The 10,864-nt window shown below is 38.6% G+C and overlaps 1 protein-coding gene across 1 annotated transcript in view; it reads right to left on the bottom strand.

Moving 5' to 3' along the window:
* sipa1l3 (signal-induced proliferation-associated 1 like 3) overlaps positions 1-10,864 on the bottom strand; it is a 133,400-nt gene that overhangs the window by 53,732 nt on the left and 68,804 nt on the right. The window contains exon 2 of the mRNA XM_016575952.1: positions 3,267-3,345. The gene's annotated coding sequence lies outside the window, so the exon portion shown is untranslated. The remainder of the gene's footprint in view (positions 1-3,266; positions 3,346-10,864) is intronic.

Genomic DNA, 10,864 nt, shown 5'->3' with positions numbered 1-10,864 from the left:
AAATGTGCATTAGTAATATTTTGCTCGATGCGTCCTCTTGTGGCCTCAGGAGAGAAGCCAAAAGCTTTTCTTCGCCCTAACTGAAATGATGCATTTTAAATTCGAATATAATTCGAATTTTGATAATATTTCAGTACAAAATTCGAATTTAGTTTTTCAGCCATTTTGACAGCCCTAGTAGGTAGTCAGCATACAAACATGTCACATCAAATGTTCCAACATGTCTCTGATGCTCAAAAATGGCCTCTAAGTACTGAACTCACTATATTTTGAATCTGAAACCAAACATGTTGAAACTAACACGTAAATCATTCCAATATGTCTATGGGACTCAATTTCATTTAGGAAGTAAATGTCAAATCAAACATGTTTAACTGAACATTCCAATGTGCCTTATGATGCTCCAAAATACTGTCTAGTTAGTCAGCTCACTAGATTTTGAGTGAAACTGAACATAAAAAAAAAAAAAAAGCATTAAATGTGTTGAATCAAACACGTGTAACTGAATGTGCTAATGATGCTAAAAGTGCTGTTTAGGTTACTAAAAAACTGAACATGTCAATTTGAACATTACAATATGTCTATGATGTTCAAAAATGTTGTCTACGTAGTCAGCTTACCAAGTTGAATGCTGAATCAAACAAGTCAAATCAAATGTCTATGGCCATGTTCACACAGCAGCAGAATACGGTTGTCAGTCCTGTATTTGAGTCCTTAATATGGTTAAGTTCACACACAGTACAGTTATTTTCAGGACTCACAACCGCATTCTGTAACTGAACTCACACCCGTAAATTTTCAGGACTCACAACCACATTCTCTGAAAACATGCGCTGTGTGAACGGAACAGGACTGGACAACTAACAAGTCTGTCACGTCATACAGTGCGGGAGAGAGCCGCTCTTGCACAGTTCTTTGCCACTTCCTGGATCGACATTTCACTCGGTAACATTAGGCAGTTTTCATTTATATGCTGTTTATTGTTGATGATCGCATTGTTTTCATATGCATATGTATACATATGAGATCGCTCGTTTCTGCATTTTCCTCGCATGTGTTTTTGATCGGCACATTCTAAACTCATTCAGGAGATGCGTAGGGCGGAGCGACACGTGTCACCCCCACATTTCATTAGTTTATTATACAGCAGAGCTTATTAGCATAGACGCTTGAGACAGGAGCATGCGCATTCTTTTATGTATGTTTTAAGGAACGATCTACGCTGTTTGACTGTACTACAGAAATATTAAGTGCTAATCACAGCGATTTCAGTTAGAATCAATTGGCTAATGTTTTTTTTTTAACTTAAAACGAATTAGCTAGATTAGTTAGATTAAGTTACAAACAAACGCTTGGTGACGGCATCTCCGAGTACTTCAGGCAGAACAGAGCTGTGTAACGTGCTGCTCACGTATTAAGTGGCCACGATACAGTCCTATACCTATATCACGTTAAATGAAGTCAGATTTTATAGCGCTTTTCACAGTACACATTGTTTCAAAGCAGACATATGATTTTTAATACCTTATGTAACATGGACACTTATATACTATAAAACAGGAACCTTTAAAAACTATAAGATAACCAATACATAGGCTCAAATATTTTATTAAGAGGTAAACAAGGAAACATGAGTTTGCCCTGAAAATATTTTATTAGCACTTTATACAAAATAATGTTTGTGACGCATTGAGCCATGTACAACTCATCTCCTTAAACAACAACAAAAACGGTTGTGCTTTAAAACGTAAAATCAGCCACTTATGTTCGTGTTTGTCCATTACTAAAATACAGTGAATTATCATCAATTGCGTAAAAAAAATCCCAACTTTGTGCTGATTCGCAGACCCTCATGAAAATATGAATGACGCGCTAATGTAAAACAGCTCTATTCAGCCTGAAGAACACGGAGGTGCCATCACCAAGCGTTTATTTGTAAACAATAACTTAATTAACTAAAATTAACACTGTTACTAAATAGTGCTGTGTTCAAAATATCGATACGACGATGTATCGTCACAGAGATTTGACGATACGAGTATCGATACAGCTGGCCCTGTATCGATATTTTTTTTTTAATTGTAGAGAGTGTGTTAATTTGTGCAATGATAACCTACCAGCAATGTAAGTGATTTTTTTTTTATATATTAGAATGAGTACATTACAATATACATTTATTAGAACGAGTACATTATTATTTATGGGCTTAAAAACAAGATGCAAACAATCAGAATATTGTACCTGGTGGGGAGTGCCCAATGTAAACATGAAACATATGCCATTACCTATATTGTACTGTGGTGCAGTTATGGAGGCCCTTCATAATGCAGAGGTCAACTGCCTGCTCTGCCAATAGTTAGAAATGGCTCTATAGTATGCAGTGTTTAATAAACAGCTGTTTTTCTAAATTCTGCTGAGGTGAAATTCAGTGCAGTCATGTATCGTGATACGTATCGTATCGTGGCCTCTGTATCGTGATATGTATCGTATCGTGACTTTGCTGGTGATACACAGCCCTATTACTAAACAGATAATAAGATACAATTCTAGAGTTAGCACATATTTCTGTAATATGGCCAAATCAATTACAAAATCGTACACAAAGAAATGCTCATGCTTCAAGCGTCTACACAAATAAGATTTGCTGTTTTATAAACCAATGGAATTGGGGGTGGGTGGAGCGACATGTGTCACCATGCCCCAGTGTGTCGCCCCGCCCCATCGTCCAGGCTGCACTCTGGGGCTACTCGGAAAATTCTCACTTAGTAGTCACCTCAGTGACTAGTTTTGAGTGTTAAATCGAACATGTAGAATCAAACATGTTTTACTGAACATTCCAACATGCCAATGATGCTCAAAAATGCTGTCTAGGCAGTAAGCTTACTAGAATAATGTTACTAGGTTTTGAACCTTAATCGGAACATGTCAGCTTGAATGTTACAACTTGTCTATGATTCAGCATCTTGTCTATGATCAAAATTGCTGCCTGGGTAGATAGTCAACTCACTAAGTTTTGAGGGTCAACAAATCAAATGCTCCAACATGCCTATGATGCTCAAACATTCCAACGAGATAGATTTTGAGTCTGAAATGAAGTATGTTTAATCAGACATGTCAAACTGCTCAATAATGGCGTCTAGGTAGGGAGCTCACTAAGTTAAGACACAGACATTAAGATGATGAATTTAGAGTCTAATGTAACACTGTGAATTCCCAGTTGTAAGTCATGCGTGAGTGAATATTTTACCAGAGAAAGTTTATTTTACCCAGCACTAAGGAAGCCATGAGTTACGGTCAGTCCGTTCCTTTTGTGGGCGTCACCAAGCTGCCAGAAGACGGAGTGATCTGTCAAAGAAAGCAGAGTGAGACGTTAGCATTGTTACTAACCTGCTGCTATAGAAACAGCAGCTCACCAAAGCAACAGTACAAGCTATCATTATGTGTTATATATGTTTGTCAGCGAGCCTTTTTGTGCATCAGAAAGAGAAACACAGCAGTGAGAGAAAATGACATGGCACATGTCAAAATAATGAGCCTGATATTATGAATTACAGTGCATGAGGTGCAATACAACATCCATGTGTGAAATAACAGTAGACGAGGCGCGTGTGTGGCACTGCCAGCCCGCAGGCTCCTCACAGTCTCCTCATACAATAGAGTCAAAGCAAAGCTGATGGGTACGAGCTGACAGCTGCTGCTCTTGCCTTCGTACTACTAATACAGCTCGATCTTCACACACACACACATACACACACAAATACAGAAGGCGTTAGAATGTCTCCTCGTAGTAAGGGACATCAAAGGCAGCCTAAGCCTGATTCATAGCTCATGAATTTCGGGTTTATCTATCGCACACAGACGTCGCCTGCATAGACATGCTGTTTTGGAGGGAAAGATAGAAAGCATGAGTGTGTTCCTGACCTGTTATACGCACACACTTGCATTCGGAAGGGACAGGAAGGGACGCGCTCCGGCACAAAAACATTCCCTGCGGGGGCAAACATTATGGCCTGACAGACTCCCGCCCATCAATACTGATCAATTCAGCTCTAGTTCCTCTCCCGGCTGTTTGTGTGGAGGTGAAGTGTAAGCCAGTGGATATCAGCTGGCAACGCTGTGTACCTGCTCTGGATTCCATCGGTGAGAATTTACAGCCCTGATTGCCACTACAGCAAATCACATTACAGTCCAGCGCTGCTTCACCATGACAACACATTACAGCATGCTCCACTTCATCCAATTAGGCCTGCCAAGACTCAAAATACAGCACACCAAGGCGGTGGGCAGAGAAAGGGTATTTTGAGGTTACAAACACAGACAGCGTTCAGTGATCAGGCCCTACAGGAAAAATATGCATGCTTGTTTATGGCATGTAAGGATGTGCAAAACTACGTTTTTAAAAACAATTTGTTGGTGGCTTCCATGTACGAATAGTCAACTAACTGGACCTGAGGAAGTCCTGTATAATTAGGCTGGGTTTAGGTTCATCTGACCCTGATTGGACATACAGTATATGAATGCCTTTACATAAGACTCATTCTGGTGTTGGAGTGTGTCAGAACACAATGCAGTGGCAAAAAAAAAAATGTAAATGCAAACAGCCTGAATCTAAACAAAAATCTAGATATCTATACATCTATAAATGGCCCATATATCCACATCTCAAAATGGCAGATATTTGGCATCGGTCGAAGGGATAATGCACAATTTGTTTTCAGATATTTTTAATGAATTGAGTAAACATTGCCTCTGAGGCTGGGACTCTAAACAGTGTGCTGTGCTCGTCTGTGCAGCCAAAGACAGAACAGTTAGCATGTTTTGCTCAAACTTTCGCCATGGCATTAGAACTGGTACACCGTTGTCGCTTGCGAAATCAAATGACGTGCCGTGGGTGTAAACTTACAGATTAAGGGGCGGTAATATTATAATGCGATCCCTTTGCAACGTCACTAGGGGAGCGAATTCAGACGCGCTCGTTTTTTCAGATGCTTGCAGAAAAAGGCTTATCAAAACAAAGTTACTGGGTTAATCTTTTTCACATTTACTTGGTTGGTAGATGCACCGGGGACCTGATTATAGCACTTAAAACCAGGAAAAGTCAGATTTTCATGATATGTCACCTTTAAAAAAGTTTCAGCATAGAGGAGAAGAATTTCAGCATAGAGGTCTCAACTTCACTAGCTTAATAAGGTTAGCCCATATATCACATATGTTATCTGCATATCAGTCGATTACTAATTGGAAAAATCAATGCATGAGCAATAGAACAAGATTGTTTGTCTTAGCAGCAGCAGAAAAAAAATCCCTATAAATAAATATGCAAAATAGTAAAATTAAAATTCCTCATAACAGATTAAAAAATCCTGTTTTACATATATCATTAGTGGGACCGCAGCTTGGAAGACACTGCAGGCGCTGACGCTGCAAGAAACTTCAAAGTTTGAAATGGGAGCTGCGCTGTGATGTGCAGTCACATTTGCAATGGCGAGCCGCACATTAAAAGGATTACTCCATCTGAGCCGCATGAATATTGTAAAAAGTTGCTATTAGTGTGACTATTTCAGTCTCTCTAACTTCTGAAGGTTTCTGTAAATGAGTGAGACTCTAAATGCACATACAGTAGATCCTCTCATAGAGTTATTCGCTGAAACAGAGCACTATCTGCCTCCAAGCACAATCTGCATGATGTAATGTCTCCTCGACTCAACTGTTCTCCTCTTAATTTGTTCTACTGTCAGATTCCTTCTGGGTTGCTGCCCCAGATACATTAAAATCTCTCTGGGAGGCTTTCGAGGACAGTTTCCCAGTTTTACTTCAAATTCAACATCTTGTAACTGTCCTGACAGCTGAGAATTACAACGGTTGGAAGGGTGACAGTGGAAACACAACATCCTGACATTGAGACACAATTGTAATAGAACAGAGGGCTCGCTGACAACCTTCGCTGGCACAGAGACCGAGGCCGAGGGATGCGTGTTATGGATAGAGAGATATTTCCGTCAATTTGGACAAATAGCAGTGAGCTTACAGTAGAGCCAAGGAGATCGGCTGCTAAATGAAAATATGGAATGCTGTGAGTGGGGAGACTGCAGAGAGCTGAGGGGATTTCACTTCCCTCCATGCAACCTTTTAAACACTGACAGAAAAGGCAGTGCTTGTGTGTAAACATAGGATGACATTCAAAGGAAGCACCACAAAGGAAGTTGGCATCCATGCCTTTCGGTCTCCCTGCATTATAATGAGAGGCGGGGAAAAAAAACCTGAGCAGAGGGACAAAATTAGTGATGCAATGATGCATCAAAATGAATTTTTTACTGAAAGGATCTAATTATTACCTCTAAGACGTGATAAACAGTTAACATATAGTACTGTTAATTAAAATGTTAAATTTACATATTTTTAAATTCTGCTTAGATAAAATACAGAATTGGTTATGCTTGCACTCTGTCCCTGACTACAGAGATTTAAAGTTTTAAATATTATATTTTATTAATATATTTAAATATTGTATCATGTATTAATAATAATTAATAAACATGGAGGCTCAAATGTGTGACCTTTAATATACAGTGGAGTTTAAAATTAGAGAACAATCTATAAATACTTGATTTTTTTCTGAAATATTGGTATATTAGCTGTAGATATACCACTGACCATCTACTAACATGTTTGAAAAAATAACCAAGGCATTGTCAAATTTAGAGAACAGTAACCACTGTAGCACGAAAGAAGATTACAACTAAAAATTTGGAGGGTTGCAGCTGTCAGAAATTAGTAGAAATTGTAGAGGCTCCTGCTTTGAGTGACTTCAGCACATCTGCGGACGCAGGACATCACTAGTTTCTCACACTGTGCTGGTGTGATCTCGGTCCATCCTTCTTCCACTCTAGTTCGGTAGCTCTAGTGGGTTTCTTAGCCATAACTTTGTTGCCAATGATTTTCCAGAGATTTTCAATCGGGTTTAGATCAGGACTCTGGCCTGGCCAATTTGATTAATTCAATGTTTTCAGGTTCAAGGAACTGCTTTACCCATTTTGCAGTGTGATGGGGGCATTGTCCTGCATGAAAAATACAGGCTGATTGGGAGATGCTTGCAGGCTAGCAATTCCAGCTGCAGTGTTGAACCGATTCCCCATTGAGAGTTTCCAAATTATCCTGTCTTCTCGTGCATTTGTCTTACGTGGACAACCAGACTTTTGGAAGACTTGAATGAATTAGTGTCATTGTAAACCTGCAATATTCTAGAAATCACAGATTTGGAATGACCAACTTCTCGTGCGATGGCTAAAAGGGTCAACCCTTTGGCGTTCATCTGGACAACCTTCTGTCACAGGGTTTCAGTCACCTTAGAGCATCTTGCAATCTCATTGAAAATTGGAAGAATGCTGCCAGTTAAATAGGGTTTGTCATATAATTAAGGAAATTAGCATCATGTGGCAGATTAACACCAATAACTTGGAGGTATCTGTTCTCTAATTTTGATCAGAGTTCTTTTTCAAATATTTAATTAAAGTTTTTATACTATGCTTCAGAATACAATTAATTTATGAAATATGCTTAAAAACCTGCCCTTCTACTCCTGTTAGGATAACTTCAAATAGGATTAAGCAGTGACCTTGAAATTAAGGAAATTATAGGTTGTTCTCTAATTTTGATCTCCACTGTACTGTTATACCTAGGGCTGGACAATAATTCAATATCAATATGTATCACGATATAATTTTTTTCAATAACGGTGATATGATTTTTAAACACATTTCCGATATTTCGATATACATTACCAGTGTTTCCCATGCATTGATTTATTTGTGACGTTTGACTTCGTTGAATAAACATGAGCACTGCACGTTTCAAAATCAAAACACAGCACGGGTGTTTTATATGAATGTATCTCTGAAGGGAACTGACTGTCTTCAGAAAAGTTTCGATGGCATTTTCATTTGATCTGATAAAGGAGCGAATTCAGACGCGCTCGTTTTTTCAGATGCTTGCAGAAAAAGGCTTATCAAAACAAAGTTACTGGGTTAATCTTTTTCACATTTACTTGGTTGGTAGATGCACCGGGGACCTGATTATAGCACTTAAAACCAGGAAAAGTCAGATTTTCATGATATGTCACCTTTAAAAAAGTTTCAGCATAGAGGAGAAGAATTTCAGCATAGAGGTCTCAACTTCACCAGCTTAATAAGGTTAGCCCATATATCACATATGTTATCTGCATATCAGTCGATTACTAATTGGAAAAATCAATGCATGAGCAATAGAACAAGATTGTTTGTCTTAGCAGCAGCAGAAAAAAAATCCCTATAAATAAATATGCAAAATAGTAAAATTAAAATTCCTCATAACAGATTAAAAAATCCTGTTTTACATATATCATTAGTGGGACCGCAGCTTGGAAGACACTGCAGGCGCTGACGCTGCAAGAAACTTCAAAGTTTGAAATGGGAGCTGCGCTGTGATGTGCAGTCACATTTGCAATGGCGAGCCGCACATTAAAAGGATTACTCCATCTGAGCCGCATGAATATTGTAAAAAGTTGCTATTAGTGTGACTATTTCAGTCTCTCTAACTTCTGAAGGTTTCTGTAAATGAGTGAGACTCTAAATGCACATACAGTAGATCCTCTCATAGAGTTATTCGCTGAAACAGAGCACTATCTGCCTCCAAGCACAATCTGCATGATGTAATGTCTCCTCGACTCAACTGTTCTCCTCTTAATTTGTTCTACTGTCAGATTCCTTCTGGGTTGCTGCCCCAGATACATTAAAATCTCTCTGGGAGGCTTTCGAGGACAGTTTCCCAGTTTTACTTCAAATTCAACATCTTGTAACTGTCCTGACAGCTGAGAATTACAACGGTTGGAAGGGTGACAGTGGAAACACAACATCCTGACATTGAGACACAATTGTAATAGAACAGAGGGCTCGCTGACAACCTTCGCTGGCACAGAGACCGAGGCCGAGGGATGCGTGTTATGGATAGAGAGATATTTCCGTCAATTTGGACAAATAGCAGTGAGCTTACAGTAGAGCCAAGGAGATCGGCTGCTAAATGAAAATATGGAATGCTGTGAGTGGGGAGACTGCAGAGAGCTGAGGGGATTTCACTTCCCTCCATGCAACCTTTTAAACACTGACAGAAAAGGCAGTGCTTGTGTGTAAACATAGGATGACATTCAAAGGAAGCACCACAAAGGAAGTTGGCATCCATGCCTTTCGGTCTCCCTGCATTATAATGAGAGGCGGGGAAAAAAAACCTGAGCAGAGGGACAAAATTAGTGATGCAATGATGCATCAAAATGAATTTTTTACTGAAAGGATCTAATTATTACCTCTAAGACGTGATAAACAGTTAACATATAGTACTGTTAATTAAAATGTTAAATTTACATATTTTTAAATTCTGCTTAGATAAAATACAGAATTGGTTATGCTTGCACTCTGTCCCTGACTACAGAGATTTAAAGTTTTAAATATTATATTTTATTAATATATTTAAATATTGTATCATGTATTAATAATAATTAATAAACATGGAGGCTCAAATGTGTGACCTTTAATATACAGTGGAGTTTAAAATTAGAGAACAATCTATAAATACTTGATTTTTTTCTGAAATATTGGTATATTAGCTGTAGATATACCACTGACCATCTACTAACATGTTTGAAAAAATAACCAAGGCATTGTCAAATTTAGAGAACAGTAACCACTGTAGCACGAAAGAAGATTACAACTAAAAATTTGGAGGGTTGCAGCTGTCAGAAATTAGTAGAAATTGTAGAGGCTCCTGCTTTGAGTGACTTCAGCACATCTGCGGACGCAGGACATCACTAGTTTCTCACACTGTGCTGGTGTGATCTCGGTCCATCCTTCTTCCACTCTAGTTCGGTAGCTCTAGTGGGTTTCTTAGCCATAACTTTGTTGCCAATGATTTTCCAGAGATTTTCAATCGGGTTTAGATCAGGACTCTGGCCTGGCCAATTTGATTAATTCAATGTTTTCAGGTTCAAGGAACTGCTTTACCCATTTTGCAGTGTGATGGGGGCATTGTCCTGCATGAAAAATACAGGCTGATTGGGAGATGCTTGCAGGCTAGCAATTCCAGCTGCAGTGTTGAACCGATTCCCCATTGAGAGTTTCCACATTATCCTGTCTTCTCGTGCATTTGTCTTACGTGGACAACCAGACTTTTGGAAGACTTGAATGAATTAGTGTCATTGTAAACCTGCAATATTCTAGAAATCACAGATTTGGAATGACCAACTTCTCGTGCGATGGCTAAAAGGGTCAACCCTTTGGCGTTCATCTGGACAACCTTCTGTCACAGGGTTTCAGTCACCTTAGAGCATCTTGCAATCTCAGTGAAAATTGGAAGAATGCTGCCAGTTAAATAGGGTTTGTCATATAATTAAGGAAATTAGCATCATGTGGCAGATTAACACCAATAACTTGGAGGTATCTGTTCTCTAATTTTGATCAGAGTTCTTTTTCAAATATTTAATTAAAGTTTTTATACTATGCTTCAGAATACAATTAATTTATGAAATATGCTTAAAAACCTGCCCTTCTACTCCTGTTAGGATAACTTCAAATAGGATTAAGCAGTGACCTTGAAATTAAGGAAATTATAGGTTGTTCTCTAATTTTGATCTCCACTGTACTGTTATACCTAGGGCTGGACAATAATTCAATATCAATATGTATCACGATATAATTTTTTTCAATAACGGTGATATGATTTTTAAACACATTTCCGATATTTCGATATACATTACCAGTGTTTCCCATGCATTGATTTATTTGTGACGTTTGACTTCGTTGAATAAACATGAGCACTGCACGTTTCAAAATCAAAACAC

Source organism: Sinocyclocheilus rhinocerous, unplaced genomic scaffold, assembly GCF_001515625.1.
Source record: "Sinocyclocheilus rhinocerous isolate Xijiao unplaced genomic scaffold, SAMN03320098_v1.1 scaffold23, whole genome shotgun sequence".
Lineage (NCBI taxonomy): Eukaryota > Metazoa > Chordata > Actinopteri > Cypriniformes > Cyprinidae > Sinocyclocheilus > Sinocyclocheilus rhinocerous.
This window is presented reverse-complemented; position numbering and strand designations above follow the sequence as displayed.